This window comes from Oncorhynchus keta, chromosome 18, assembly GCF_023373465.1.
Source record: "Oncorhynchus keta strain PuntledgeMale-10-30-2019 chromosome 18, Oket_V2, whole genome shotgun sequence".
NCBI classification, from domain to species: Eukaryota; Metazoa; Chordata; class Actinopteri; order Salmoniformes; family Salmonidae; genus Oncorhynchus; species Oncorhynchus keta.
This window is the reverse complement of record NC_068438.1, coordinates 32,094,563-32,108,679: the sequence shown is the minus strand read 5'-3', so window position 1 is coordinate 32,108,679 and position 14,117 is coordinate 32,094,563. Positions and strand designations below refer to the sequence as shown.

General features: G+C 42.5%; 1 protein-coding gene across 3 annotated transcripts in view; it reads left to right on the top strand.

Annotated features, from left to right (window-relative positions):
- LOC118374952 (SPRY domain-containing SOCS box protein 4-like) overlaps positions 1-14,117 on the top strand; it is an 81,786-nt gene that overhangs the window by 13,339 nt on the left and 54,330 nt on the right. The window contains exon 1 of one of the 3 annotated variants that reach the window (XM_052467908.1): positions 4,796-4,815. The exons of 1 other annotated variant lie outside the window; for it this stretch is intronic. The gene's annotated coding sequence lies outside the window, so the exon portion shown is untranslated. Of the gene's footprint in view, positions 1-4,795; positions 4,816-4,860; positions 5,423-14,117 lie in introns of those variants that run through there. One more of the 3 variants, XM_035761452.2, reaches the window with a different exon arrangement.

Genomic DNA, 14,117 nt, shown 5'->3' with positions numbered 1-14,117 from the left:
GAACATTTATGGGAGGCTGGGGTAAAGTATGAAAAGATTATGAGAACCACACACACAGTCTATCTGGAGCTCACAGAACACACACACACACAGTCTGTCTGGAGCTCACAGAACACACACAGTCTGTCTGGAGCTCACAGAACACACACCCAGTCTGTAGTTTACAGCCCCAGCGAGATGGTCGCTCTAAGACATAAACATCCAACTGATGATGATGATGATTCATAGCCCCACACTCTGTGTGTGTGAGTGAGTGAGTGAGTGAGTGAGTGAGTGAGTGAGTGAGTGAGTAACAAAGAAAGAGCAAGAGCGAGAGAGAAAGAGAGAATTGACATAGTTCTATGGATCAAATCACAAGGGAAAATAAAAGTGCTGAGCAGACAGCTCTGTTAATGTCAGGTGTCAACAGCAATGAGAACAGATTCCTCTGGCAGTCTGACCACACACACACACACACACGGATATGCAGGCTGAGCACAGCACAGCATAAGCCTACCCCTGGCACCATTTTAACAATTCTGAGCTGTATGCAGTCAAGCGCTTAGACGTATACCATTGGGCGATCAATGGTAATGTGTATAATGACAAAATATAATCAATATTGTTGAACAATGACTTGTGATCAATGGTGATGTTTAGTATTGATTTAAACTCTAAGCCTCATTGAAATTGATTTCACGCTATTTCGATATCCTGCCCCTTAGGTCAGAATCTATAGTCCCTAAATCACAACATCTATGTCTACTATCTGGTCTTCCTCATGTAGGCCTATCTTACTCTCTGTAGGCCTATTAGGAGAAGAGCCTACATGTCTGTATTCAAGGCTATAGCTGTGTAGGCCCTAGCCCTTGATCATGAGTCTAAGTTTCCTTACTTCACACACAAGAGTCATTGGTCGCCGGGGTCTTCTGTAGGGGAGCTATGTTAAGAGCCGCAACGCTTGGTGTGAACATTAACACACATCGCTTGCAGGCCTTAGCTTTCATATTGTCAAGAAATCATTTACCAAAAACAAAAGGTTAAATTGATACACACTTTATAGGGTTATGAGGCCATATTTCAATGTTACAGTGCTTGTTTACAGAAAACAGACGGAAGACAGAGTGGACTCAATGTGAAAAAAGCTGTCTGCATGTTCTTCCCAAAGAGGGCAACTGTTACTACTGAACCAGATATCTATGTGTCTGGGGAGAGGCTCCAGGTGGTATCTGATACTACTGAGCCAGATATCTATGTGTCTGGGGAGAGGCTCCAGGTGGCATCTGATACTACTGAGCCAGATATCTATGTGTCTGGGGAGAGGCTCCAGGTGGTATCTGATGCTACTGAGCCAGATATCTATGTGTCTGGGGAGAGGCTCCAGGTGGTATCTGATGCTACTGAGCCAGATATCTATGTGTCTGGGGAGAGGCTCCAGGTGGTATCTGATACTACTGAGCCAGATATCTATGTGTCTGGGGAGAGGCTCCAGGTGGTATCTGATACTACTGAGCCAGATATCTATGTGTCTGGGGAGAGGCTCCAGGTGGCATCTGATACTACTGAGCCAGATATCTATGTGTCTGGGGAGAGGCTCCAGGTGGTATCTGATACTACTGAGCCAGATATCTATGTGTCTGGGGAGAGGCTCCAGGTGGCATCTGATACTACTGAGCCAGATATCTATGTGTCTGGGGAGAGGCTCCAGGTGGTATCTGATGCTACTGAGCCAGATATCTATGTGTCTGGGGAGAGGCTCCAGGTGGTATCTGATGCTACTGAGCCAGATATCTATGTGTCTGGGGAGAGGCTCCAGGTGGTATCTGATGCTACTGAGCCAGATATCTATGTGTCTGGGGAGAGGCTCCAGGTGGTATCTGATACTACTGAGCCAGATATCTATGTGTCTGGGGAGAGGCTCCAGGTGGTATCTGATGCTACTGAGCCAGATATCTATGTGTCTGGGGAGAGGCTCCAGGTGGTATCTGATGCTACTGAGCCAGATATCTATGTGTCTGGGGAGAGGCTCCAGGTGGTATCTGATACTACTGAGCCAGATATCTATGTGTCTGGGGAGAGGCTCCAGGTGGTATCTGATACTACTGAGCCAGATATCTATGTGTCTGGGGAGAGGCTCCAGGTGGTATCTGATACTACTGAGCCAGATATCTATGTGTCTGGGGAGAGGCTCCAGGTGGTATCTGATACTACTGAGCCAGATATCTATGTGTCTGGGGAGAGACTCCAGGTGGTATCTGATACTACTGAGCCAGATATCTATGTGTCTGGGGAGAGACTCCAGGTGGTATCTGATGCTACTGAGCCAGATATCTATGTGTCTGGGGAGAGGCTCCAGGTGGTATCTGATGCTACTGAGCCAGATATCTATGTGTCTGGGGAGAGGCTCCAGGTGGTATCTGATGCTACTGAGCCAGATATCTATGTGTCTGGGGAGAGGCTCCAGGTGGTATCTGATGCTACTGAGCCAGATATCTATGTGTCTGGGGAGAGGCTCCAGGTGGTATCTGATGCTACTGAGCCAGATATCTATGTGTCTGGGGAGAGGCTCCAGGTGGTATCTGATGCTACTGAGCCAGATATCTATGTGTCTGGGGAGAGGCTCCAGGTGGTATCTGATGCTGAGCCAGATATCTATGTGTCTGGGGAGAGGCTCCGGGTGGTATCTGATGCTACTGAGCCAGATATCTGTGTCTGGGGAGAGGCTCCAGGTGGTATCTGATACTACTGAGCCAGATATCTACAGTGCCTTGCGAAAGTATTTGGCCCCCTTTAACTTTGCGACCTTTTGCCACATTTCAGGCTTCAAACATAAAGATATAAAACTATTTTTTGTGAAGAATCAACAAGTGGGACACAATCATGAAGTGGAACGACATTTATTGGATATTTCAAACTTTTTTAACAAATCAAAAACTGAAAAATTGGGCATGCAAAATTATTCAGCCCCCTTAAGTTAATACTTTGTAGCGCCACCTTTTGCTGCGATTACAGCTGTAAGTCGCTTGGGGTATGTCTCTATCAGTTTTCCACATCGAGAGACTGAAATTCTTTCCCATTCCTCCTTGCAAAACAGCTCGAGCTCAGTGAGGTTGGATGGAGAGCATTTGTGAACAGCAGTTTTCAGTTCTTTCCATAGATTCTCGATTGGACTCAGGTCTGGACTTTGACTTGGCCATTCTAACACCTGGATATGTTTATTTTTTAACCATTCCATTGTAGATTTTGCTTTATGTTTTGGATCATTGCCTTGTTGGAAGACAAATCTCCATCCGTCTCAGGTCTTTTGCAGACTCCATCAGGTTCTTCCAGAATGGTCCTGTATTTGGTTCCATCCATCTTCCCATCAATTTTAACCATATTCCCTGTCCCTGCTGAAGAAAAGCAGGCCCAAACCATGATGCTGCCACCACCATCTTTGACAGTGGGGATGGTGTGTTCAGGGTGATGAGCTGTGTTGCTTTTATGCCAAACATAACGTTTTGCATTGTTGCCAAAAAGTTCAATTTTGGTTTCATCTGACCAGAGCACCTTCTTCCACATGTTTGGTGTGTCTCCCAGGTGGCTTGTGGCAAACTTTAAACAACACTTTTTATGGATATCTTTAAGAAATGGCTTTCTTCTTGCCACTCTTCCATAAAGGCCAGATTTGTGCAATATACTACTGATTGTTGTCCTATGGACAGTGTCCTACCTCAGCTGTAGATCTCTGCAGTTCATCCAGAGTGATCATGGGCCTCTTGGCTGCATCTCTGATCAGTCTTCTCCTTGTATGAGCTGAACGTTTAGAGGGACAGCCAGGTCTTGGTAGATTTGCAGTGGTCTGATACTCCTTCCATTTCAATATTATCGCTTGCACAGTGCTCCTTGGGATGTTTAAAGCTTGGGAAATCTTTTTGTATCCAAATCCGGCTTTAAACTTCTTCACAACAGTATCTCGGACCTGCCTGGTGTGTTCCTTGTTCTTCATGATGCTCTCTGCGCTTTTAACGGACCTCTGAGACTATCACAGTGCAGGTGCATTTATACGGAGACTTGATTACACACAGGTGGATTGTATTTATCATCATTAGTCATTTAGGTCAACATTGGATCATTCAGAGATCCTCACTGAACTTCTGGAGAGTTTGCTGCACTGAAAGTAAAGGGGCTAAATAATTTTGCATGCCCAATTTTTCCGTTTTTGATTTGTTAAAAAAGTTTGAAATATCCAATAAATGTTGTTCCACTTCATGATTTTGTCCCACTTGTTGTTGATTCTTCACAAAAAAATACAGTTTTATATCTTTATGTTTGAAGCCTGAAATGTGGCAAAAGGTCACAAAGTTCAAGGGGGCCGAATACTTTCGCAAGGCACTGTATGTGTCTGGGGAGAGGCTCCAGGTGGTATCTGATACTTGATTCCAACCTCTCTTTTAAAAAGCAGGTGAGAAAGGTAACTCAAATAACCAAATCCAACCTCGTTAATTTCCAATTCATACGAAATTGTCCGACTACAGAGGTAGCCAAACTGAACTTCAATGCATTGATACTTCCCCACTTAACATACTGTTTGACTAGTTGGGCCCAAGCTTGCTGTACAACATTAAAGCCCAGTCTACAATCAGGCTCTCAAGGTGCTTGATAGAAAGCCAATAGCCATAATCACTGTTACATCCTCAGAAAACATAAGCTCCCGAGTTGGGGAAATATTGCGTAATATAGCAACATGTCTTGTATTCAAGATCCTGAATGGCCTGGCTCCCCCTCCACTTTGTACTTTTGTCAAACATAAAACCCAAACCCACGGCAACAGATCCACGAGGTCTGCCATGAGAGGTGACTGTATAGTTAGTTCCCTTAAACAGAACATGTAAGGTACTTGGACTTAAGGAGTAACGTTAGGCTCCTTTAGTCCAATATTTGGCAATGTAGGCCTATGCTATTTAGTAACATTTAGGCTAGTTGCGTAGAAAAAAGGTCATTTCAAATTTAGACTAGGATACTTCTTCACTCCCCGAGGTCAGTGTTGTGAGCAAAACTAGCTAGTAGAATTATTATATCCTCGCCACGAAAAATGGGCTGACTTTAGGACTGCGGAAAGAAATGGCTCTGCTGTTGCCCTCGCCATCACCTATTACCGATCCTATCCCTCGAGCGACTTGGCCAATCAGTGCGTATCAGCGACACATGAACGGTGATTTCCACGGAATGGCTCGCGGAACAAAGAAGCCGCCCGTCGCGAATTCCCGTATCGGTAGATAGAGAGAATTAGCCGATAAAACAGCACAGAAGAGTAAAGTTAGTACGGCTTGGGTGAATTAAAATGATTATCTTCGACGCATAATAGAAAAAAAAGTCCAACGTTTTTTCATGCTCAAGGAGAGAACTTGGCGTCGTGAGGGCTTTGTCGGTCGCGAGGCGAGGCTTTTGGCTACATTGGAACGTAAGTAAAATATGTCTTGCCTGCTTTCATTTTTTCCCATCGAATATAATACTGTTTGAACACATTCGATAGTGTTGTTCAATATGCTCTCTATTGTTGACGTTTAGAAAACTTGGCAGTGTTTACAACTTTGTCGCACTGGGTTGGGTATGTTTTGTTGTTGTACATGTTGTTTTTACGAAGCTGCAGCAACTCAATAAGCCATTCGTACGAGAAGGCTAATTTAGGACTATTGAAATAAAATTACGTCGACTGGGAAGCGATGCTTGGTAACTTGAGAAACAACTTGTTTTTGGCATTTACTTGTAATTACATTTTAATTTTTTTACAATTAATTCATCCCACCGTTTACAAGAGCTTGGGAAATAATGACAACATATTAATAAACTTATTATGATTAGAATGTTTTCGAAACGATATTCTGAAAAGGTTCTGAGTGGCTACAAGCAAATAAACATAATTTCCCCCAAAATACGTTGTAAACAACATGTAGAATATTCAAGATTTAATTCTGTCGAAAACTGGGACACTGAGTAGGCCACGGTAATGGTTATTAATTACATCAGGAAAGCACTTTTTTTGCTTTAAGTATTAGCCCACTGTATTGTAGTCTACTCCTTTGCAGAATTTGCATGTCGGCTTGCTATTTGATACCCTGCTTTGGGCAGTTTCCTATTGTAACAGCTGAATTTACGTCAGTGTAGTCTTTGATTCTACAGACAGACAGGTGGGCAAACAGGAGAGATATTTTACAGCGGGGGTAGGTTTACCAAAACGGACGCCTATTCAAGTGGATCTGTTGCAGTTTATTGGTCATTTTTAAATGGTAAATGCCTTATCTCCTGGAGGGACAGTAACCACACCATCTGCCTGACCTGGCCCTTCCGGGGCAGGAACACTGTCCAGATGAAGTGTGACGGGATTACCGTGGGATGGACCGAAAGAGCGAGTTATCATATTGATGTTCTTTTCTTTCCTTAATGCGTCTTAGTGGATGGTACATTAAACCTCTTTGTCACCAGAGTAGGCCTTGCTTACTCTTCTGACTAGGCCTCCAACTAACCCATTTATATGGAAATCCATTACCAGTTTTTGGCTGTTGTATAGGCCCAATCAATGAATGATCCCGTGGGAAGTATTCAGATAGTTCCTAGTATAGAACCATTCACAGCCTGCACACTCAATTATTAACATCTGGGGTTTGAACTCACAACCTCAGTCATGTCAGGTGACCTATGAACCCTATAGCCACCTAGATGGGCGACATCCATAGTGCATCATGACCACACCGATGCAGAGCTGGAATAGGCACGCTGTTGGAATTTGTTGTTGACCAAACACACAAGCTATTTCTATGTGAACAAATTAAGACTTTCAGCATGCTTATAGAGAAGAGCACTCAACATTTACTGCACTGACACAAATGACTAATGATTGGTTGAAATACATTTATAATATCACATTTTATTTGTCACATGCGCTGAAAACAACAGGTGTTGTTCACCTTACCGTGAAATGCTTACTTGCAAGCCCTTAACCAACAATGCAGTTCAAGAAATAGAGTTAAGAACATATTTACAAAATAAAAAGTACCACAAAATAACAACAACAAGGCTTTGTGCCGGTACAGAGTCAATGTGCGGGTGTACAGGTTAGTCGAGGTAATTTGTACATATAGGTAGGGGTAAAGTGACTATATACATAGATAATAAACAGAGAGTAGGAGCTGTGTAAAAACAAAGGAGGGGGTCAATGTAAATAGTCCGGTTGGCCGTTTCATTAATTGTTCAGCAGTCTGATGGCTTGGGGGTAGAAGCTGTTAAGGAGCCATTTGGACCTAGACTTGGTACTCTGGTACCGCTTGCCGAGCGGTAGCAGAGAGCAGTCTATGACTTGAGTGACTGGAGTCACACTTTTTGGGCCTTCCTCTGACACTGCCTACTATACAGGTCCTTAGTGATGTACTGGGTTGTGTGCACTACCCTCTAATGCCTTACGGTCAGATGCCGAGTGGTTGCCATACCAGGCGGTGATGCAACTGGACAGGATACTCTCGATAATGCAGCTGTAGAACCGTTTGAGGATCTGGGGACCCATGCCAAATCTTTTCAGTCTCCTGAAGGGGAAAATGGGTTGTCGTGCCCTCTTCACAACTGTTTTGGTGTGTTTGGATTGTAGGATCTGTACTGTTAGATTTCAGTGCTGCCTTTGATATTATTGACCATAACCTGTTATGGTTTTTCATCCTCGGCTCTGAATCCAGGATATAGCAATCTATCTAATAGAACATTGGGTTTTCTTTAATGGAAGCTTCTCTAATGTTAAACATGGGAAGTGTGGTGTGCAGGGCATCTCTAGGCCCTCTACTCTTCTCTATTTTTACCAATGACCTGCCACTGGCATTAAAGAAAGCTACTGACATTAAAGAAAGCTACTGACATTAAAGAAAGCTACTGACATTAAAGAAAGCCTTTGTCCATGTACGGTAATGATTCAATGCTATAAATAGTCATTATCATATTATATGTTTTAAACAACTAGATCTGATTTGCACATATATTAAATGTTAAAATAATGAATAATTTTAGTACAGTGTGTAGTCCAACACTCAAAATAAAAAACGAACATGTATTTAATTTCAAACCAGCAACCACAGGTAGTGAATCACTGTAAAAGTTGCTGTCAGTTTTAGGACGGGTGGCCAGTAATAAACTAGCCCTGAACATCTCTAAAACGAAGAGCAATGTATTTGGTACAAATCATTCCTAAGTTCTAGACCTCCTTTGAATCTGGTAATGAATGGTGAGGCTTTTTAGACTAAATTACTTGCTTTTACTTAGTTTTTAGTCAGGGACAGTCCTAAACCATTCAATCAATATGTTGACAATCTCGGTCAACTGAAAGTAATCTGTTCTTTTGACCAATCGTTTGGTTGAAATGTTTAAATGGGTATTTTTCCACATAGCGTGTGTCTATGTGTTTTAATAAAATCAACTATATGTATTGCGCTTGTCTGATGCTTTAAGCACACTGTTTGATTAAGCTTATGCTAGTAAACTTGCAACATTGGTTAACATTCTGATCCTCAGTTTCCTGTGCCAGTCAGCTCAGGACACACACAGGGTAAGGGGTCATCAGGTAGGCCTATTTTATGACATTTCCACTGGATCAAAGCATTACATTTTTCCCTATTCATGCTGAGTGGTTATCAAAAGGGAAAGAGCTTGATCCCCCCCCCAAATACATTTAGGAATTATTGTTTTTCATCCATTGAGAATTACAGACTTTGTTTGCTTGCTGTTTGAGGTGAAGAAAACATTACTTTGAGAAGCTCCATAGCTCATTAGTGGTAGTGCGTTTTAAACATTTATATGCCTACATTTGCACGCAGGCCAGGAAACCTATAGGCTTACCTCTGTGTAATCGGGTGCGTGTCCAAGCAAAAGACAATGACTAAATTGACAACTTGTGAATGTAATTAAATGAACCAAAACTTGTTTCTCACAAGCATAGGTTGTGTTCTCTGCAAACAACATGCACACTCTGGCAATGAGAATGGTAAAAGACTGGAATAATAATATATTGAATGCATTAACAGAAAGTACTGTAACCAAACAAACATTGTAGGTTAGGAATTAACGGTAAATGTACTACTGGTGAGATATGTAATGGAGAATTGATAGACCTTAACAATCAAATGCAAACAATTCACACAATGAAGTTGTGAAGCAATGAATTTTGACAAATGAACGGAAGAGTGCATTCTGGAGAGACGTGCATCTTAGCCACACTCTCCTTCTTCTTGGACTGTGCCATCCCCACTGCCTCCTCAATGGATTAGTCTAGGCCTCTGCAATGAATTAGTTCACTGAGATGGGCGTGAATCAGACAGGTGTCTCGTGTGCCATTAAAAAAATTATATATTAGTACCAGTTAAAAGTTTGGACACTTACTCATTCAAGGGTTTTTCTTTATTTTTTTAAACATTTTTTTACATTGTAGAATAATAGTAAAGACATCAAAACTATGAAATAACAAATGGAATCATGTAGTAACCAAAAAAGTGTTAAATATATTAAAAATTCTTCAAAGTAGCCACCTGTTGCCTTGATGCACACTCTTGGCATTACCTCAACCAGTTTCACCTGGAATATTTTTCCAACAGTCTTGAAGGAGTTCCCACATATGCTAATCACTTGTTGGCTGCTTTTCCTTCACTCTGCGGTCCAACTCATCCCAAACCATCTCAATTGGGTTGAGGTCGGATGATTGTGGAGGTCAGGTCATCTGATGCAGCACTCATCACTCTCTTTCTTGGTCAAATAGCCTACACAGCCTGGAGTTGTGTTGGGTCATTGTCCTGTTGAAAATCAAATGATGGTCTTACTAAGCGCAAACCAGATGGGATGGTGTATCGCTGCAGAATCCTGTGGTAGCCATGCTGGTTAAGTGTGCCTTGAATTCTAAATAAATCACAGACCGTGTCACCAGCAAAGACCCATCACACCTTCTCCTCCATGCTTCACAGTGGGAACCACACATGCAGAGATCATCCGTTCACCAACTCTGCGTCTCACAAAGACGCAGCGGTTGGAACCAAATATCTCAAATTTGGTCTCATTGGAGGACATCAAAGGACAGATTTCCACCGGTCTAACGTCCATTGCTCATGTTTCTTGGCCCAAGCAAGTGTCTTCTTCTTATTGGTGTCCTTTTAGTAGTTGTTTCTTTGCAGCAATTTCACCATGAAGGCCTGATTTCATGCAGTCTCCTCTGAACAGTTGATGTTGAGATGTCTGTTACTTGAACTCCGTGAATAATTTATTTGGGCTGGAATTTGTGAGGCTGTTAAATCTAATGAACTTTTCCTCTGCAGCAGAGGTAACTCTGGGTCTTACTTTCCTGTGGTGGTCTTCATGAGAGCCTGTTTCATCATAGTGCTTGATGTTTTTTGCGACTGCACTTGAAGAAAGTTCTTGAAATTTTCTAGATTCACTGACCTTCATGTCTTAAAGTAATGATGGACTGTTTCACTTTGCTTATTTAAGCTGTTCTTGACATAATATGGACTTGGTCTTTTGCCAAATAGGGTTATCTTCTGTATACCATCTCTACATTGGCACATCACAACCGATTGGCTCAAAAGCATTAACAAGGAAAGAAATTCCACAAATTAACTTTTGACAAGGCACCCCTGTTAATTAAAGTACATTCCAAGTGACTTCCTCATGATGCTGGTTGAGAGATTGCTAAGAGTGTGCAAAGCTGTCGAAGGCAAAGGGTGACTATTTTGAAGAATCAAATATATTTTGAATTAACCTTTTTTTTTGTTGGTTACGACATGATTCCATATGTGCTATTTTATAGTTTTGATGTCTTCAATATTATTCTACAATGTAGAAAACAGTAAAAATAAAGAAACCCTTGAATGAGTAGGCGTTCAAACTTTTGACGGGTGCTGTGTCTTTCTCTCGATAAACCAAACAATCGACCAGTCGACTAATTGGGGTCAGTCCTTCAATGGTTGTAAATCTGTGTAGAGGTCTGTCCGTGATATAGATTCTCTGCTTATTTGACATCACACTCCACAAAGCAAGTCCTAAAACTTGACTAGTTTTATCTTGAATATTGTCCAGTCACATGGTCTAGTGCTGCAAAGAAGTACCTAGTTAAGGCTGCTGCTGGCCCAAAACAGAGTTTCACATTTAGCTTTTCATTGTAATCAGAGGGCTAATATCAAAACTATGCATGCCAGTCTCTCTTGGCTAAGAGTTGAGGAAAGACTGACTGCATCACTTCTTGATTTTATAAGAAACATTCATGTGTAGGAAATTCCAAATGGTTTGAATAGTAAACTTGCACACAGCACTGATACACACACACTTTTCACAGTCCCCAGGTCCAGAACAAATTCAAGGGAACATACAGTATTATACAGAGCTATTATTGCATTTAATTCCTTTCCATCTTAACTACTGCAAGTGAACAACAAACCTGGTTTAAAAAAACGAACAATGCTTCACCTCATGGCACGCTTCTCCCCCAAGTGACCTACTTGTTGTGTGTATGTACTGACACGTATGTGTTACTGATAGATGCACAATACATGTTCATGTTTTAAAATATGTAAATGAATGTCTTTTTCATTGTGTCGGACCCCTTTAAGACTAGCTGTTGCCATTGGCTAATGGGGATCCTAATAAAAACAAATGGGCAGAATGTCTATTCCTGGTCTGAGGATTGACCTCAGAAATCAGGATAGCTTGGATCAGAGCAAAGAAGGATGATTTCTAGACCTACACATTGGGCTTTGAGTTTCTTTGTCCATCTGTGTGGATTCACCTTAAACTAAATGTGAACTAATAATGAGCTGTCTGTAAACCCTTTGACCCCCCTAAAGGATGTCATATGTGTATGGAGTGCGTTAAGTAAAAGCACAGTTTGCGGAACACATCTGTCTTGTCTTTTAGACTGCTTCTAAGGACAGCCAGTGAGTGGTAGACTTAATTTGAGAGCGTGGGCTAGATCCTGGAAGAAAGATTGTGATGGAACACCCTTCAGCACACCACCCCTGAATACACTATAATGTAACCAGTTTATATTGTGGTGTTTGTTGCATAGCCTACTGTCACATGCAGTACAAACGGGGTGTGCATGTGACTACTGTATTGCAATAAACATCACACACGGGGTCCGTGCTTCCTTATTGTGTGTTCAATGGAGTGGTGGTGTTGAGGGAAACAGAATTGCCTACCCTGTCACAATCCTGCTTCACACTCTGGCAATTGGTGCTAATGTTGATAGCTATATTGTTTTCACTGTACCCTACCACAAAGTAAGCTAGCTGTGCTGACACTGACAGGACACCCTAACGTTGTTGTGAGCAGGTTATGTGACCATGAATCAGGTTATGCTGCCCCCCTCTGAGTCTCAGTAGGGGGGCTGGTGTGGCTCAGGGCCATCCTGAGAGAGGCGTTGGCAGTTTGTTTCCGCTTCTTCCATGTTTCTGTCACAGAGGGGGAAAAAAATGCTAAAACTGCATTCAGGGACTGACTCTAGGAGTTTATGACGCAGAAGAAGCAACGTTTCTGAGCTACTTTGATGCATGCGGTTATCGCTATGACAACTATTGCTGCTGTGATATTTAGGTAATTTATTGTGACAAATGAGGTTGCAAATGACTGGTGTGTCACAGGCCTCTCGTTGAGCAGAAATCAGTCGTCCCAACAAACCACTGTGGTAACATACAGAATATACACTGAATAAAAATATAAACGCAACAATTTCAGTACATGGCCATGGTGTGTGTGAGAGAGAGAGACAAACTGCAGGTCCGGGACAAGCAGCACGTCTAGTGAACAGGTCAGGGTTTCTTATCCGCAGGCAGAACAATTTAAATGGGTTCATTAGTCCTTAATCTATGGAATTCACGACTGGGAATTTTTTAATTACATTTTTTTATTTCACCTTTATTTAACCAGGTAGGCTAGTTGAGAACAAGTTCTCATTTGCAACTGCAACCTGGCCAAGATAAAGCATAGCAGTGTGAACAGACAACACAGAGTTACACATGGAGTAAACAATTAACAAGTCAATAACACAGTAGAAAAAAAGGGGAGTCTATATACAATGTGTGCAAAAGGCATGAGGAGGATGGCGAATAATTACAATTTTGCAGATTAACACTGGAGTGATAAATGATCAGATGGTCATGTACAGGTAGAGATATTGGTGTGCAAAAGAGCAGAAAAGTAAATAAATAACTGTGGGGATGAGGTAGGTGAAAATGGGTGGGCTATTTACCAATAGACTATGTACAGCTGCAGCGATCGGTTAGCTGCTCAGATAGCTGATGTTTGAAGTTGGTGAGGGAGATAAAAGTCTCCAACTTCAGCAATTTTTGCAATTCGTTCCAGTCACAGGCAGCAGAGTACTGGAACGAAAGGCGGCCGAATGAGGTGTTTGCTTTAGGGATGATCAGTGAGATACACCTGCTGGAGCGCGTGCTACGGATGGGTGTTGCCATCGTGACCAGTGAACTGAGATAAGGCGTAGCTTTACCTAGCATGGCCTTGTAGATGACCTGGAGCCAGTGGGTCTGGCGACGAATATTACATTTACATTACATTTAAGTCATTTAGCAGACGCTCTTATCCAGAGCGACTTACAAATTGGTGCATTCACCTTATGACATCCAGTGGAACAGCCACTTTACAATAGTGCATCTAAATCTTTTAAGGGGGGTGAGAAGGATTACTTTATCCTATCCTAGGTATTCCTTAAAGAGGTGGGGTTTCAGGTGTCTCCGGAAGGTGGTGATTGACTCCGCTGTCCTGGCGTCGTGAGGGAGTTTGTTCCACCATTGGGGAGCCAGAGCAGCGAACAGTTTTGACTGGGCTGAGCGGGAACTGTACTTCCTCAGTGGTAGGGAGGCGAGCAGGCCAGAGGTGGATGAACGCAGTGCCATTGTTTGGGTGTAGGGCCTGATCAGAGCCTGGAGGTACTGAGGTGCCGTTCCCCTCACAGCTCCGTAGGCAAGCACCATGGTCTTGTAGCGGATGCGAGCTTCAACTGGAAGCCAGTGGAGAGAGCGGAGGAATATGTAGCGAGGGCCAGCCGACTAGAGCATACAAGTCGCAGTGGTGGGTGGTATAAGGTGCTTTAGTGACAAAACGGATGGCACTGTGATAAACTG